Below are 18,806 nucleotides of genomic sequence, written 5' to 3'. Positions count from 1 at the left end.
CCCATGATCAGCAATGGGAATGGCCAGTTATAGCCATCTGAAGTTAGCAGTGTTTCAAGGTAGATCAGATTAGAAGACTAATCTCATTTCTTTTAGCAATGAAAAGCAGGAAAAACATTGCCTGTGTAAGGACCACAGACTTGCATTGCACAAAACCTCAAGTGCCTTTCCTGATTTGGTCTCCAACTGCACTCCTGCATCTCAATGTAAAACAACAACAGCAACAAAGCAAATGAGTGAAAGACAGCAAGAGTGTGAATAATCTTGCACAGTTGGTTGAACCTTCTCCTACAAACATTTTGGTGCAACAAGAAAAGCACAAGGGAAACTAGATCAGGCATTAAACAACAGATTCACTTTGCTAGCACTGTTTTAACAGAAAGATACACCCTGAAGACAGAAGGCCATGTCCTATTTGCAGAACACAGCTAGCTGAAAGGTGTTTATTTTTCTTGGTTCTGTTCTTCATCTGCCCTGAGGCAATCAATACACGTTCTGAAAACCAGTTTTATTCACTAGCACGAGTTATCTATGTAAAAGCATATCTCATGGCTCTCCATTTTCCTGCAAAATGTAAGTGCTGAACCGAATCATAATCTATTCTCAATTAATCATGCAGGCATGTGTATAACACTGACAGAGGTACATCCATCCATACATCTCCACATTGAAATGGCAGGGCAGGCTCTGTCCTAATCTGGGAGTCTGCACAAATAGGTTTTAAAATAAAGCCTGCAAGTCCCTATAATTGCTACTAGGGATTTCTTGCATGACATCTTAGTGCCTTAAGTGGTTTTCAAATACAAAATGGGATTTTCCTACCATCTCCACTCTTTTTACTGTAAAAGAACTTCTGGAAGAGCCTCACTCTGCAGAGGTCCATTAGCACTGTTGCCAGCTCAACACTAATTGCAGTCAGAGCTGTGAAACAGGCTCAGCTACAAAGCAATTGCTCCTTGAGTTGCAGTGACCACCCCTAACGTTGCGTCAGTGGTCATGCTGTGTATGAAGCAGAACACAGTTATACAGAATGATCAGCCTCAGTCTGTAAATTAAAACATGAGGTCATGAGCCTTTGTCCAAGCTAGACAGAGTAATGGTTTTCTAAGTGGGAGCTGAGAAAAATGTTAGCTTCTTAACATATGCCAGGAGATGGGTGAAAAAAGAAGACATTTCACTTGTTATACAGACACATCCATTTCTTCCTACTCAGACAGGACTCCTCTAGTTTTGTGCTAGACCTAATTAGATTTTAAATGAGATTCCAGCACCTATAATAGCTTATTCTGATTGTTCTTTTTATATCATACAGGCACTGAATATTCATTGTGTTCATGTGATTAAGTACCAAATCAATAGATATGACTAGTGGACCTGTTAGAATTTATGCTTTGCCTTATAAATACAAAGAATAAAGTTATATCTGATGCACAGCTCAACCTCTCTTTTTGAAGCGTTGCTGTGATTGACATGGCTGGTGATCACAATGAAAATGAGGGAGAATGAATAACTTAATGAAATTTCTGCATTTAGGATTAAAAACCAAAGGGAACTGTTACAATATGGGATGAGTTTCCAAGGTTTTGTCATGGATAAAAGACCAATGTAACTTAAAACAAACATAAAAGGTCACTGCACCTAAAGCAGCAAATTCTTGGAGATGTCCTGCTCCCATGGGATCCCAGGTAGCAGAAAGGAAAGGACCACAGCTGTTAGCCTGATATAGCCCGTATAAAATTGTGCTTACAAGAAATTAATCAATAGACAAAGGAGAAAAAGTATTCTTTTCCAGGTGAAAATTACACTTTTTCACCCATGTAAAGTAAAAAAAATCCTCCTCACTATGTCTTCCCAGGGAAAAGAACATGTCCATGTAGCAGAACAAAGGAAGAGAACCTGCGGTGATATCCTTATTCAAGCTCACTGCAAACACAAATGCTTTGCATTTGATTTCACACGAGAGTTGCAGGCTCTGAACATGATGCAGAACCTTCTCACCAGAAGGTACGTGGCCATGCATTACACGGGCTCTGGGCAGCAGCACAGCAAACTTGTCCAACTTGGTTTTCAAAACTCTTCAGCCTCGCTCCTACATGGCCCACACGTGATCTGCTGACCCCCCATGCTATTATAGCCCCCTTCCTCACAAATAAACCAGATCCTTCCTGTTTAGAAACTGCTGCCTGAGCTAATAAGTCTGCCTTGCAGCACAGTTAATTAGCTTGGGATTAGCGCTGCCAGCTGTGTTGCCTCCAGCTTCCAATCTCTCCGTTTGGATTAATCTTCAGATGTGCGCTTGCAATTCAGAAACAAAATGCCGATAACAATAGTTAATACACTTAAATTACTGCTCTTGTTCAAAGTCGGGAGATCCTGACTGAAGGGCTACACCAAAGCAACAAGAAATTCTCTGTTAACTGTGGAGAAGGGGCATGGGACAACAAGGAAACATAAGCAACACGTCCGTGGTAACCTAGGCACAAATTATTTGCCCTGGATCGCTTTTTAATACACATTTTCCTTGTCCACAGACTATGGCTGCAACTTCTGTCATCTCTACTCCATGCCTTCAGCAGTGTGAGACTTTACTGTCTCCATCCAGCTGGGATCTTAGATTTCACCTGAGGATTTGTCACGTCTCTTTTCCCTTGATTAAAATACCCCGAGTTTTATTTTCAAATACAATTGGTAGTTTTGGCATCCACTCGGAGTAGTCAAAAATGTTATAACCTCTTTTGCTCTCACGTTAAAGAGAGAAGTGCCTTCCAAGTCTTTCAAGAAAGACATTGTCTCATGTTTGCACAATACCCAGAATAACCTGGATCTGATCATTACAGCATGACTCACCACACAGCAAGAAATGCACTTAAGGGTGGCTTGATTGGAGAAATCAGATTAACATAAGCAGTCTGGATTTTTGTTGAATGCCAAAGAACATTCATGCAGTGAAGGAAACACAGCACAGGGAATGCTGTCAAACGCAGACTTTAAATCCCCTGCAGAAAGTGAGCCAAAATATTATTGCAAACCTGTGGGGATGATTTATGCAGCCCCAAAATGAGACAGGCACGCTAAAAGAAAAGTTCTGGAGTATTTTTCATTACTGTATAGACACTAAATCGTAGTTACATGTCGTTTCCCTTTTAATTACCTTTCCCAACAGCTCATAAATCAGTGAGAAAGCATCTCCAAGAAGGCTCGTGTTTTGGTAGCATCTTTCTGAATCTTACACAGCATCCAGTGAGATCAATCAGAGATTTTAAAATGACTTCACCAAGTTCTGGATCAAGTGCTGGGCCAGGACTAACAGTGTTCTTGTCAATGACAATCAGAGCATCATCACGAGGCAGCATAAGAAATGCAATTCCATCAAACCCATTACAAAAGAAAAACAGCAACAATAACAACAATCACCCAGACTGCTCTTCATGGCAAAGTCCAATCCAAACATCACACGTTACTAAACCCTGCCTGAAGCTACTTCAGCCTGTTGGCATGACATAGAGAAATAGAAACATTATTTCTGGTGCAATCCAAGTTATTCACTATTTTTCTGATCTTTGAATAGAGAAAGGAAAAGAGGGTGAAACGATTACATTATCCCTCTAGCAGGACATTTGATGGTACAGTGCAGTACCAAAGCACTCTCCCTACACCTTGCATTGCTGTTATCTGGTGCTTGGGTTTCAAATCTTTTTTTTCTGCAAGGGGACAGAGGCATGTGTTGTCCAGAAGATTCTACAAGTCCCACTGTTCCTCAGGAAGCAGCCATGCACACAGAATTAACACACCGAGCAAGCTGCAAGGTCTGCTACACGCAGCAGCGACCACTGCTTGGTTACTCCCCTGAGCACAACTCTGTCACTGCAGTGTAGCAAAATATGACATGTCTAGGTCCTCGACATTGCAATACTCTGTTACATTACTGTTCTCTGCAAAGGCCATAGCAAATGCCCCTGTCCTGGAAACAGCATAGGGGAACAGTCTGGCTGCTGCCCCAGATCCTGACTGCCTTCCCCTTCATTTTGAAGAGCTCTGTTCCTGGAACTTTATTCTTTCATTTCTCCCTGAAACCCATGCGGATTTTCAGCAGATGCAATCCTACTGCCTCTTCTGCCAGCCCAGTCCCACCTCTGGACTGCTCCTCAGTGCCTCTTCCAAATGGAGTTTTGATTAATCTGGGATTGAGCAGCCCTGGCCATCTGCTGCCACCAGAAGAAGAATGAACATGCTGCACAGTAAGCAATCACTTCTATGGAGCCCCCAAAGGAAGGATCAAACTGCGCAGTCCTTACCCAGCCTTGACCTACAGGTTTCACCCCTCCACCCAGACGCGCTCCACGATTTCAGTATTTCTGCAAAATTTTGAGTTCCAGCCATTGTTGCAGGGTGTGGGGTGTGTTCCATTTTACATGCTACACTACTACAGAAAGCCTTTGCTTTTATTGATGATTCTGACACTCCAGGCAGGATAGTAATTACTTTTAGAACCTTGTTCCAACTCCCACTGATGCATCTATTTCTGGGAGATGCTTAGTCTTGTTGTTTAATTCCCTGTCTCCAGATAAGTTAGTGTGAAATTTTAACTACATAAGCTACTTTTACCTAGAGATCTAGGCCGTGCATCTTCAGCTGGTGCAAATTGGTGCTATTTTCTCATCAATGGGTATCAGCTGAGAATCTGGCCTCTTAATGCCACATTGAATTATCCTTTCATCAGCTATTAACTTTCATGCCACACTCGCATAGCTCCTGCTGTCACACATCTTGGAGATGCTGATACAACTGGAGTTCCTGCAAGCTAGGGAATGACAACAGGACAATGCAGGAAGATCACACAAGGACAGGGCAGTAGGTGACAACATGGTTGGAACAACCAATCAAGACAAAAAGCACATCCAGCCAACCCTAAGAACCAAGCAAGAGATGCAATTTGATGCTGTTAATTTTCCATCAGACTTCTATGGTCCCACATTAAATCCAACACGGTCTTGTTATCACTTTGAGCAATGAGGCCGTTAAACATGCCAAGCTGTGGGGCGATAGGAGAAACTTATGAGCTTGGGCCTTTGTGGGTGAAAGAATCTCCTGGCAGTGTTTTCTAATTACAGTTTCTGAGGTTGCTGCCTGTATGTTTGGGGAAATTAGCACTTTGAGGCAGGAGCTGGTATTCCCAGACAAGGCTAATTTTGTTTCCACTAACTGATGTTTGCCAGGTTTAAGTTTAATGACATTACGTCTCGCGCAGGGAAAGCCTTCCTATCATTAGCAATGCACTAATTATAAATGGGATGTCTCTAGTGATGCTTGCCCCCATTGTTATATTTCTAGGTGTATTTCCCTGAAAAGCCACAGCCCTGGCTCACGTTCCCAGCTCTGCTGACGATCTGCAGGGCCCTTTCAGCACCATCTTTTGGACATGCATTTCCACCCCTGGGGATGTAACAAATGCCTAAAGCACTCTTGCTGGAGCAGAGTAACTCCTGAACTGGGGTTTGTGCATGACCCACAAGTGAGAATGAAGAGAGCAGTGGCAGCAAGGCTGGAGAGTGTGACAGCTCCTAATACCATGCTTTATCTGCTGTGACCTTCGCCTCCCAGAATCCTCTTTTGGGGCTGCAGGCAGACAGGCTGCCGAGCCATGCCCAGAAATAGGGCACTTATCTCAGCGGGGCTGCTCTCACCTTCAGGAGGTGAGCTGTGGGGCCAGCACAGCCTCTCCCTTTTCATAGGCAAGTTTTCTTATCAAAATAATGCTTCGCCTTAAGAAGTTCCAGAAGTTTCATTTCAATTTGATTTAGATACAGCGCTTTCTTGTTTTCAAACGTGAAGCCTTCAGCGGAGCTCTGCTGTAGGGGAAAAGTAACTAAGCACCATCTACAGACACACACTGCAGTCACTTTCCTCTTTCTATGAGTTTTCTGCAAGCAGGCAAGTGCAAAGAGCAGGTGCAGAGTATAGCACATGGTGAGATTACAACTCACAAAGAGATTTTTCTCGTTATGGGAATTAGAATTTTTTTTTTGCCCTTTTGTGCAGTTATCACTAGATTTCAAGTATTGCATAATTTGCTCCACGTGTAGGTTTGTACCTGCTTTGTGATCTACACCTAACACACAAGCAGCAACACATGAACTGTACAGTGCAAATGTTTTCCTCCAACACGTGAAATTAATTTATTTATTGCTAGGAATCAAAACAAGCCACTGTGAAGTGGAAATATTATTGTGCCCTTTAGATTTTACTTCAATGAAGCCTACAATACCATTCCTGTTAACCGTCTGTTTAAGTCTTAATTAAATGGTGTTTCCATATGAAAAAGTCACATCGTCCTCTATAATGCAAGGTTCCAAAACAGAAATACTGAGCTTTAAAAACTCTCTCCTCTGTCGATGGGATTTGTTGTAGGCTGCAAACTATTTTTAGTTTTGAGTCCTAGCAAGAAAGCATTGGTTGTAAGGATGCTCCATGTGTTTGTTATAAAAGCTTCCTATGCTGCACAGAGATCTGCAAATATGAATTTTTCCTTTCTCTGATGAGTGGATGATTTCAATTGATTTTTTTATTTTTTTTATTTTTTATTTTTAAGTCTTCCCAGAAGCAGTGCTTAGCAATTGGACAGGTTCCTTCAGCTTTTCACAAACATCAACCTAACACCAGAGCAGCTCCCTCCATGCCAGCACGCATCTCCACCTTCATCAGGGAGCCCAACCAATGACTGCTTTCAGTCCTTTTAATCCATCTGCTTAAGCAAGGAGCCGGCCCTTTAGGGACCTCTCCAGCAGAGGTGTGGAGGAAGCATTTCAGCTGACTGAACAGAGCCTTCAAACCTCTCCATGGCTGCAAGTGACTCCATCCTCAGAGGTCAGCCTTTTCCCCAGGAACCACAGCACAGAAGTTGGAAGGAAACCTCGAAGCCAAGGCTTTTTGACTGAAATATTTCTGACTTTAGTTTTTGTCTGGTTTTTTAGAGGTGCCCTCAGGCAGGAAGGTTACTCTTTTATTCTATGCTGTAAGAAGCATCGTATCATTTCCTGGAGACATCTCAGGCCAGTGAGTCACCTCCTTTGAGTAAAACCTGACTGTTTCCAAACGGACCTCAAGTTCGTGCAACAGCAAATTCAGTTAGGAAAAATGGAAAGGAGTAAAATAAAGTGTCTTCTATGAAAAAGCAAATTTTCCAAAGCCAAGCTGGAGTGTTATCTCCATTTGTGCTCCTCCTCCTCCAGATTCCCATTTGAGGCTGACTTAAGAATCACAGGTCCAACTCCACTCTCGCATACACCCACCTAGAAATGCTCCCTTCCCCACAGCCCGGGAGTGCTGATCAGCAGAAAGCGACAGGGTTTGTGGAGAGAAAAAGCTTGCTGAATTCTTGTGTTTGCAGGCACTGCAGAAACATCCTTTCCCATGGGGTGTGTGCCCACCAAAACCCAGAGGAGGAGCAGACCACTTATCCTGTGCTGATGCTGGAGGTACTGGGTCTGGTGCATTTTGCCACCACTCTGCAGTCCAAGAACCTGCTTTTGTGAAGCTGTTAGGACACTATGACTTCTGCCTCTTACAAGGTCTTCCCCATGGAGATGACCCCATTGATCTGACATCCCACCAGGTAGGGGAGCACTGCTGCATCCCTGCCTGGAGCTGGGGAGTGTGGGCAGAGAATGACCCCTTTGCCAGTCGCTGCCACGCCAGGAAGGTGACACACATAGAGGAAGGCTGTAGGACCCACTGCTGATTGCTGGCAAGCATCTTCAGTGCTTTCTGGCAGTTCTCCAACTCCATTAATTAAAGTTCTCAGCTTCACACATTGTTGCGCCAGGTGATGTAAAGCCCAGCTCCTGACAGGGCTCAGCTCATACTGCGATTTCTCTCCAGTGGGGACATCTGTATGACAAGTTGCTGCGGCACTGCTTTCTATGAATAAGCTGGAGCATTTTCAGTATCCTCTGTGGCTGCCATTTGCAGAGCAGAAATCTTGCAGCTAGAGTAACTGCATGAGAAGGCAGCAAAGCATGGGCAGATCTCTGATTGCACTGCCATCCCAACTCTTCACTCTGTGCACAGTTCCTCCCTCCGTAAAGAATTATAAACAAAGAACTGCCTCCAAGCCAGACTGAGTGCAACTGGGCAAAGGAAATCCTGCCAGTCCCTGGTGTGACCTCTCAGATCCTGCACACCTATTCCTGGTGTTTCCCTCACAGTTCCAGGCTGGTTCCAGCTGCCCGTGCCCTTTCCATCCCCAGTACTGGCCAGTCTCAAATGGGGTAGACTGCTTCAGGGAGAGCTGGAACAACGTTTCGCTGCATTAAGCTGTATTTTAACATGGAAGTTTGCACCCAGCATGACAATGTGAATCCTAAATTCCCCACACCACAAAGTATCATTTTGATGGAAACTGGAACTGCTGACAACGGTGACAATATAAAGCGATCTTAGTCACTTAAATTACACAGTGGCAGGCTCAGATTCTCACCCTGAGAAAAGGGAAAGCGATGATTTAGAGCATACAGTGAAAGCAACACTTTGCTTCTTGAAATGGATTAGTTCTCTCTGAGATTAAGCCAGCATTCAGAACCACACAACGTGTGCTAATGTTATTGGCAAAGTCCAGCTTATAACAACAAAGCCGTCATCAAGTAACAGAGAATAACACTGTGACTGCTTTAAAGCTTTTGCCTAAACATAGCTCTTATAGTTCAGCTCTCAGCAAATGCTGCTTATTCCATCTACAGTGCCCTTGATTCAATGAGGTGGCTTCAGCCTTTAGTTGTGTCCCCATCCCATGCACACCAGCACGCTCATGCTGATACAGATGCTCCAGAAAAAAAACCACACAATTCAAAGTGTCACTGAGGAGCAAGGCCAAGGAAGGATGCTCAGAGTGCTGGGGGTGGTCACCAGGCAAACACAACACTGCCTCAGCCCTCCCAGCTTGCTCACTGATTTTTCAGCCCTGATGGTGCTCATGCAAAGCACCAGACTATTTTACATGAAATATGGTAACAGTCACAGAAAACACACTGGCAGGAAACATACCTACAGGAAGCCCTCTCCAAGTATTGCTCTAAACCTCAGTGCTGAAGGGCACTTCTAGAACTTGGGAAAGCACAAAATCCAGCAGTGTGCCCTGCAGTTCACATGGATGCATGGGAAGGAGCAGCACAGTATCTGGGCAGGTCCCCATCCACTGCCAGCTCTCACACACCCAGGGGGGCTCATGCAGGGAGACCACGTAGGACCACCTCCAGAACGTCCCTCTCACAGCCCCGCCATGTCTCTAAGCAGGGTGTTTGTCACAGGCTCTAGACATTTGCAAGAGGAAGTTTTTAACGCTACCTTTCATCAAATAGCCACCATTCCCCCCAAAAAAAACACAGCACCTAGAAAGTGGCAGACACCGCCATGGGCTGATCTTATTTGCAGGTGCTGCAGTGGGGAGAGCAGGGCTGGTGACAGCCACGGCTGTGCCGTATGTGGGACCAAGTGTCTCAGTCCTGTCACACCCACGCGAGGCGAGGCTCTCACTTCCCAAAACCAACGGCAGCTCCTCACCCCCTTGCCAGCTCTGCTTTGCTCCAAGCACAATCCACACTCACGTCCAACAGGTGCCTCCTGTTTTGGGTAGATTTGCTTTATTTCTGTGTCTTTTTAGCAACGCACGCAGCTACTGCTGACAGGATCAAGAGCAGCCCTGGCGTTAGCATGAGGCGAAGGGAAATCTTGGGATGCTGCAGAGGGACCTCTCTTGGGATGTGCTACAATTATCACATTGCCATGGCAACAGCTCCCACCGGTGGCAGTGTCCCCATGCAATTGAATGGGAAATGTCACCATGCCGTGTCCAGGGACCGGCTTTCTGAGCACACAGTGGCTGCCACTGCAGCAGCCTTCAGTCCTCACTTGGTTGTATCCATTGGTCCTGCAAATCTCCATTCTCCAACGTAAATGCAAAGAGCATTTCCCAGGGAGGTGGTGGAGTCACCGTCCCTGGAGGTTTTCAAGAAAAGCATGAACATGGCACTGAGGGACACATCTCCACCACACTGCTGCATGCTGATCTATAGGCAAAGGCCACTCCGAGAACACCTGAGGGGTCCTGTGAGCAGACACAATCCTGGCTGAGAGATGAGCTCAGTTCGTACCACAGCCTGTTCAATCCTGCCAAGGGAAGAAATGAAGGCTTCACCCTTCTGGCTTGTTCTGAGGTCACCTGGGTACCTCTCTTTGCTCCCACATCTTCTGCCTCACTGCTGGATCCACCACATGGGAATGGGGATTCTTCATCCCTGCAGGCTGGGGCAGCTACAGTTGTGACTAACCACAGCAGTGCCATTCCTCTTCTGTGGAGGCTGAGATGTCTGACAGTTGCTTGCTCTCCCACTTGTCTTTGATGTACTATTTCTTGCCTCACCATTCCTTTTGTAGGTTCGTTCATACGTGAGTCTGGTGCGCACATATGTCCATACCCCTCTGTCAAGCTATAATGAGTTGTCTCACGCTGTAGCTTACACAGAGCTGCTAAAAGGAGGAGTGTTTTAAATAAACACTGCAATCAGACTTGAGAGTTAGGAAGATTTGTGACCATAACATTCTGGAAAACCCTGTGAGCAAGGAAGGGAAAAAACACATGATGTCACAAGGAAGCAGTGGCAGAGCAGCATCCAGGAGGTTCTACTCCCAAGGCAGCCTCAGCCCTGCTGTGACAAAAGTCTCCTTGATCTGGAGCTAAAGTTATTTTCAGGTTGGATATTAAGAAAAATTTATTCTCCAAAAGAGAGGTGAGGCACTGGCACAGGCAGCCCAGGGAGGGGTGGAGTCACCATCCCTGCAGGCGTTTAAGAACTGTGGAGATGAGGCACAGAGGGACATGGCTATGGGTATGGTGGAGGTGGGTTGGACTTGTTGATCGTAGTGGTCTTTTCCAACCATAGTGATTCTATGATGTTGTTGTGGATTAAGAGGCCAAATGCTCTCTTGCCTACATAAACATGAACTACTACCTCCTTTCTACGGCCAGTGCTGATGCTGACAGTGTGCCCACTTCAGGACAGTCATAGAACAAAGCCTAACGTGGAAAAAGGGATCTTCTCATTGGCTATGATTGCCTTTAAAATGGCCCTCGGATAAACTGGGAATGTGGAGATCCTGTATTTAAAAGGTTTGGGATACAAAGGTACCTTGGGATGCAAGGTGATTTCCCTTGCTTCTGGCCCTCAGACAAGGTGGGGAACCATGGGGCCCAGAGGTGCTTCTCTTGCACAAGAGTTTTGCTGTGACCAAGCATCTGGAAGCTCCTGAGCTGGGAATTAACTCCCTTCCTCATCACCTTGTTGTAGAGGGTAAGCTGGCCCGGCTCTTTCTTTCCTTTCCTCTAGCCCGTGTGCTGACAGTGGCTGCTGGCTTCATCTCATCTTGATGCAATTTGGGATGACACTGAGCAGCCCCATACAAGATTAATGAAAATGTTCTGTAGTCCCTTCAAGTCCTTCTAGTGAGGTAATGTAATGTAGATTGATTTGCACCATTCCTTTCGCCTGTCCCTGTTTCCCAGAGGCTTTGAAGGATGGCAGGCTTGCTTGTCTGCTTTATTTTTTCATTTCCGACGGGGGAGGAAGGATGTTAAATATCCCCATTGGTAGCTTTTACTTCAGGGCTCAGTTACATCATAGGCCAAAAGAAGGAGGGCTTTTTTCCATGCGTACAAATTACTCTGTGGACCAGCTCTGCATTTTACCATCCTCCTGCTGAACTTTTACAAGTGTCATTGATGGCTTGCTTTTCTGCTGACCCCATAGCATCTGCACTTTTGGCGGATTACAAAACCCTTTTAAAAGGGTTAAATGCTTTAAAAAGGCAGCAGCCATGGCATCAGGTTGTGACCAGCAGCCACACTCATTGCTTTCCTGGATACAAGCCAGGCTTCCCACAATTATCTCAGCATCTGCAGCAGCATCCATGTTGCTTTCTGATTTTTAGAAACCACTACAAAATTTTATTCAAAAAATAATTCCTTTTTAATCTCCCAGTTGTTTTAGTAAGATTGCTTTTCCACTGCTCTGCATCACTTTGGCCTATGCGGTTAAGAGCCGTGGCAAGTGGCTTTTTCCTTTCATTTTTTTCTTTAGAATCATAGAATCATTAAGGTTGGAAAAGATCACTAAGATCGTCCCCATCATGCCCATAGCCATGTTCCTCAGTGCCATATCTCCACTGTTCTCAAACACCTCCAGGGACTCATTCTAAGAAGTTTTTCCCAATATCCAACCTGAACCTTCCCTGGTGCAACTTGAGGCTGTCACCTCGCATCCTATCATTGTTACCTGGGAGAAGAGGCCGACCCCACCTCCCCACAACCTCCTTTCAGGTGCTGTAGAGAGTAATTAGGTCTCCCCTGAGCCTCCTCTTCTCCAGATTAAACAATCCCAGTTCCCTTATTCGCAACCCATAAGACCCTTCATAGCTTCATTGCTGCATCCACCCTTCTCTGGACATGTTCCAGCATCTTCTTGTAGTGAGGGGCCCAACACTGAACACAGCACTTGAGGTGAAACATTCTGCCAAACAGACTGCAAGCCTATGAACAAGTTAACCCCCTCCAAGACAAGCTGTCCCAATTAAAACAAATAAATAAATCTCTGCATACAGCTCCCCCCAGAATGCTTTAACTGTGCCCCCTGGGTTGAGTCCTGGCTAAATCTGACACACTTTCAAGTGTCCACATTTCAACACATGGTCTGCCTCTCTGCTTGCAGCTGCCACAGTGCAAATTGCTCCACGTTTGTGCCTTGAGTCTTGCCTCTATTCATGCACCCATGGCATTAGCACGGAGATGAGCTGAGGGCAGCTGCATTTGAGCTTTTTAAACCAGAAAATGCCTAGCTGCCCTAATTTAGGGCTGTGGGTAGGCAGGAGTAGGGGGTAGGCACAAAAAAATAAAATGGAGCATTATCCCATAAAACAGATCCTGCATGATGCTTTCAGTTCAAATGCAATTTGACATTAATACGTGCCTTAACTTCCCTAGAGAAAACAAACATGCTGAGACTCTCTGCAGGATACAAATTTGAAGATTTGTTATTTAAGGCTTAGAATGAGCCCAAAAAAATCGGCAAGAGTACCCAGTTGTAAATCTTTAACTCTAGTAATTGTCAGGCTAAAGTTGTAAATGCACCAAGAAGTCATCTGGCACAGCGATATTCCACCCCTGCTCTACATAGGCGCTCTTTGAAGAAGATAAGAGGAGTCAGAAACAGGAACAAAAGGAAAGTGGCTCCCAAGAGCCGGCGTTGTTTCGCATCCCTTGCACAAGCAGAGCAAGCATTACAGGTTGGGGCTTTCTCCAGAGTTACTGTCACATCCTCCCTGCTGGAATACTGGGCAATATTTCATAAGCTGCTCATTCAGTCAACATTGCCCTCTTTTGCTCATGGAAATCTCTAGAAGGGAAGTTGCAATGTAAATATACACACTGATGTTCACCCTGTCTGTGCTCTTGCTGACTGTGAGAAGCACATTCTGGAGATACCAATGTAATAAAATGGGCCATTGGTGCTCTTAGCACATTCATTTCCATAGGAATATAATGAAGGTTCAAACTTAAAGTTGCTTGTTCTAACCAGATTTCCTTTTCTGGGAATTTCTATATCAATAAAAACACAGCTTTAGGCATGAAATCCCCACACAAAACACAATGAGATCAAACAGCTTGTAGTCTGGCTTTCCTCATTACTTGAAAGTAACAGAAGAGTACCAGCAGCAAAGTTTTCCACATCATTCCACTAGCTGGATTAGCTGAAGCTTTAATGCCTCCCATTTATCAGCTTTGAAAAAAATCAATAAATAGTGAATATGGAAATGGAACTCTGGGCACTACAAAATTGAGTTGGTACTACAAATAATACTCGAACAAAGAACTTCAAAATTCATGTTCCTCCTTGCCACTGAAATAATTACTGCATCTACCAATGGGAACCTCCTTCCCCTCAGTAACCATGGAAATATTTAAAGGCTGCCAAAGCCCTGCAATTACGGATTTCCCAATAGTTTTCCAATGTGATGTGGGAACTCAACATATCCTGCATAGAAAATCACGGCTTCCCACCACAGAATGCAAAAATGTACTTTAATTATCACAACAGAAAGGGATAACTCGTCAAAAGAGAAAGGAGAATTACTCAAAATCAATAGAAGACCACCACCAGTTTGTAAGATGCTGGTTATCTGCCTTGTTAGAATCAAACAGAGCCACATCTTGTATCTATCAAAGATTGCAAAGGGAAGGCAATTCCACTCACACGAGTGCAAAGTTCTCACAGTTAGGAGCATGGATGCAGCTGCGGGGCCTTTGTGCAGCCCACTGAGCAATGCTGGAGCAAGCTGAACAAGGAACCTTCCCTTCCCCACCTCTTAGATGCTGGTGTCCCCTGCAGTGGGAGCAGACTGCACCATCTCTTGCAAGGAGATCACTAAAATCAGGTGGAGGAAGCAACCCAAGAAAGGAGGATACTGAGGGAACCTGCCACCACCAGCACTGCACAGAGCAGGGAACTTCCTCGGGGACACACGTTTCTCAGCATTGAAACCTCCAGCAGACTGAGCTTCAGTGAGCAAAGCCAATCTATGTATTATTTATCTTTTACACTTCAGATCACCGTGGTTAAAAGCACTTCCCTCGATTTTCTTGTTTTCCATCTGCTTGTATCATTATCCTAGGATCACTTTGAGTCTAATTGAACCTGCATGTGCCTACTGAAGAGAAAACCTTGGACATGCTTGATATAAAAGTTGCCACTCCCTGTTTCCGTAAGAAATCATCATTCTAAGTGCTGGGCTATCCTAGCTCCATGAATACTGCTGGAGGAAAAATGTGCTCGTTTGCTGTGCTTCCACACCTGGGTGCAAGTTAGTAAGTGCATACGACAGACATCAGTCAAAAGTTGCTGGCCCCTTCCCATTCTTACCCATCTTCCCCCACCTCCCACAAATTCCTCAAACATAACATTAAGCAACACAGAACAGGGGTGAACATGACTTACACTATAGTGTTTCTTCCCTTTTTACTGAATAACTTTGTGCACCTGAGCCTGGCCTTCTACTAAATCTATGAAATAGACTTGAACAAGAAGAGCCACTGAAGACGCAGAGTACTTTGGGCAATGCTTTGGCCTTTTTCCCCACCTTAGAACTGACAGCCACTGCCTTTAGTCCGCTTCAAACTTACACAGAAGAGCACACACAGAATCCTTCTCCACAAAGCAAATTCAGTTGCCCCCTTTTTTTTTTTTTTTAACCTTTTCTCTCTGAAAGTATAGAAGTATAGAACAGAGTTAATCTTGAAGGAATTTGCTTGCAAAATGACCTTCCCAGCCTCTTTATTTTTTCTATTTTATTGAATCATTCAGAAAACCAAAATGAGAAATCTGGATATATAGGAAAGCACAAACAAAGCACAGCAGTTCCCCTTTGTTCTCCTGTGTCAATGCCTGCAAAGATGTGTGCCAACAACAGCCAGCCCGCAAATAGCTCTTCTTGCCCCTCGACATGCCCAGATTCCCTAAGAGGATTCCTTGGGGGCAATCATTTTAACAACGAGGGACTCATTTTGTTTCACATAGCAACAAGTTTCCTCAAACCTTCATAAGGATTAAAATGATTCCAGAAACAGTGTTTTTTTTTGTTGTTGTTGTTTTTTAAATTAGACTTGGACGCCACCAAATACAGAACAACAGAGTTCAGACACCTGGCTGGGACAGGCTTCTTCCACTCACCAGCAGGCCAGATTTGCCAGACCATCAGCAATGATCGATTCAATACTCCTGTTAGATATTTCATTCCATAAAATGCCCTAGAAACAAAAAAATCCTAAATTGGTCAAGGAGGAGAGATGGCATCTGAATGCCTGGTGTCCTACGGCACAGCAAGCCAATGCTGGCGTCTGCCTGTGGCTCCCTGCACAGTTGCTCACATTCATACACTAGGAAACAAAAAGACTTCTGTGAGTGACAGGGAATAGCGATGACAGAGCCAAAAACATCAGGATTTATAAACATGGAATTAAGCCTTTACTGAATTTTGAGAATTTCCTGGTAGCAAATTAGGCAAGTCTTTCATTTAACGTGCTGATTACGGGTGACCCACCTTTCCAGATAAATCAGGGCTGATGATCAAAGAATAACACTAAAAAGTGACACAGCTTGGTATATAGGGTTACAGACCAAAGCTTGTTTTAAGTTAGAAATAAAACAAACGTGGCCAGTGGATAAACTAAAGGTCATAGTAATACAACATTAACTGAATTATCAAAGCTTCTTTTACTCAAATAGAGACAACAGACCTTGGTGGCAGAAATACGTGCACTTACAGCATAACACAAAACCACCACGATGCACACTGACTTTTGTGGGGAGAGATAACCTGAGCATGGATAATTACATAAACGAACATACCACAATGTGAATGTAAGCTAATTCTCAAACTGAATTGATAATTTAAGCCTCCAAGCCTACAGACATTTTTGTACATGTACACATACACTAATATTTCCATTTACTTCATCAGGAAAATTTGCAGGCTTTATATTAAGCCTGCTCTGAAGTGTTCACATGCTTTAGTCACACCAAGTATCATTTCACTGTGAAGATACCCTCGAGTGGCTCATGAATTCAGCAGCCCCTAGATTCCAGGGCTGCTATATCCATCATCAGCCCTGCATGACATCTCGTAATTATAGGCTGCTATCAGACTAGTAACATCCTCAACAAGTAGAATTGAGCTCTTGAGCATCAGTGTGCCAACCAGACAAACACAGAGCTCTTCTAAAACGAGAGATTAACCAAAAGAAAGCAGGCCAAGTCCGGCTCTCATTTACCCCTCTTGGATGGGCTGCATGGATGCGGCTGCCAAGACGATTTGGCAAGGTGCAGTCCTCCAGCAGCACGGGCTCCTTCGCACGGCTCCTGTGAACAGAATGCAAATGCACGAGCTGTGCTGGAAGGGCTGTGCCCAGCAGCTGCAATGCCATTCACTGCACTGCTGCTGTCAGGGCTGCCTTGCTGAAAGGTTGCACTGGGTCCCAGTATACATGCAAGTCTAAATCAGATTTCCCATTCCGGTTGGCTGATAAAATTAATCTTGAAATTCCTTGTCTCCTCTCAAATGCACACAGTGCATTTCAGAATGCTTTTTTCTTTATGATTTTTTTTTTTTTTTAAAGTGAAGGGTGAAGATATTTTTTCCATTTTGAAACAAAAGCAGAAGAAGGTGTCTTCTCCCCCCAAAAAAGGACTGAGTGGAGACTACGCCTGGTGAAATGAAGCCTAGAAGTAAACAAGCAGAAGATGTCTTGGAAGGCATTTCCCTGCAGACAAAGTAATGAGTCTCTGTAATTCTTATTCAAGGAAGCGTATCAAAAACTGAAACAACATATTTCATTCAAAGTCTTGAACAGGAACGCAGCCAGGTTTCACCACTTGCCATGCCAATAAGTTCTCCGCTAGGGTACATTTGTTACTGAGCCTATTCATTTCTCCCTTTTCTTTTATTGACAGGGATTCCGAGACTTAGTGGGAAAGTGCCCAGTTACTGAAATGCAGAACACGAAGCAGCATTAGACCTATTATCTCCACATCCCTCCAAGGCAGCCCTAGTAATTTCAGGGTGGTCAGGTCCTGCATGATCTCACTCTCTACTGTTGCAACTATTCATTCCCTGGAGAAAACTTGGCATTAGGAGCTCAAAGGAAGGGAAGAAAACCATCGTGGAAACAATCTTAAAAGATTTTAAAGCTCCACAAACAGGGTAAGGAAGGCACACAGAAGGCTCACCACACAAGTCTGTTCAACTTGCTGAGCAGCCATGAGCTGCTGATAGAGGAAAATCTCCCTAGCAAAGAGAAAGGAGAAGGACAGGAGGTCATTTGTCCCCAGTAAGATAAGCCTGAAGTCATACCTGTAATTCAGCCAGCCACACTCAATGTTTTAGGCAATGCACACCTCATTTTTAAGCCAGCTTGCTCCAGACTTGAACATGAGCAAGACTCTCAGACCTGTCCCTTTATGCCAGCAAGTGCTGGTTCCAGATTCCCAGCCACCTCATCAGTTCCTCATGCTGCCTCCTTTCTTGCTGGGGGAGGCGCTTACGACACTGATTACCAAAAACAAAGTGAAACAGAAAGCAAACCAATCCAGGAAACAACAGGTACATTTTAACAGATGCTTAATACAACAAAACAGCTGTAGATAAGGAGAAACAAAAAGGCTTGCCCTTCCAAATCACACGCAAGACTCCAGGAAACCATTGAGGAATCAGTGCAAGAAGTTGGAGACATACCTTTGGGATCTATCACATCTACAGGCTCAGATCTCCGTTGCTCCTCTTGGCCCTGCACACCAGCTGCAGAACCCACCACCTCTTGGCACCTTCTATCTTCTCCCACCTGGGTAGGTGCTGTCACATGACCTGTGAGCCCCAATTAGGGAGAGCCTTGATGAGTCATGCTGAGCTAGATGCCCATCTTGATCAATCTCTTCAGAGAACAAGGTTTCTACCTGTGGCTGTGCTATAAGGCATCCACATCCCATTACAAGCTGGTTTAGCTACCAGACATGGTGGATACACACCAGCCAATGAGTATTTAGCCCTTTTCTTGGGCAAATTGTACACCTTGAAGCTTTTGCATACTCTTGCAGTGAGATAGGCAATGCCAGAGATGGTTCCAAGTCCACACAATCTGCTCCATCCCATCACCAGAAAGGCAGTTTGACCTGTCCCAGCCATATACCCACACCATCAATCATATTTTGAAA

The 18,806-nt window shown here is 44.6% G+C and overlaps 1 long non-coding RNA gene across 2 annotated transcripts; it reads right to left on the bottom strand.

Annotated features, from left to right (window-relative positions):
* On the bottom strand, positions 4,797–18,507 carry LOC110403404. 2 transcript variants are annotated; one of them, XR_002441647.1, is made up of 3 exons: positions 18,331–18,507; positions 16,871–16,958; positions 4,797–10,604 (listed from the first exon to the last, which is right to left on the bottom strand). It is a non-coding gene; the product is annotated as an uncharacterized LOC110403404 (long non-coding RNA). The 2 variants fall into 2 exon arrangements; XR_002441646.1 differs by lacking the exon at positions 4,797–10,604 and adding an exon at positions 15,429–15,847.

This window comes from Numida meleagris, chromosome 8 (assembly GCF_002078875.1).
Source record: "Numida meleagris isolate 19003 breed g44 Domestic line chromosome 8, NumMel1.0, whole genome shotgun sequence".
NCBI lineage: Eukaryota > Metazoa > Chordata > Aves > Galliformes > Numididae > Numida > Numida meleagris.
Note: the sequence above shows the minus strand (reverse complement) of the source record. Positions and strands in the feature narration are given on the sequence as shown.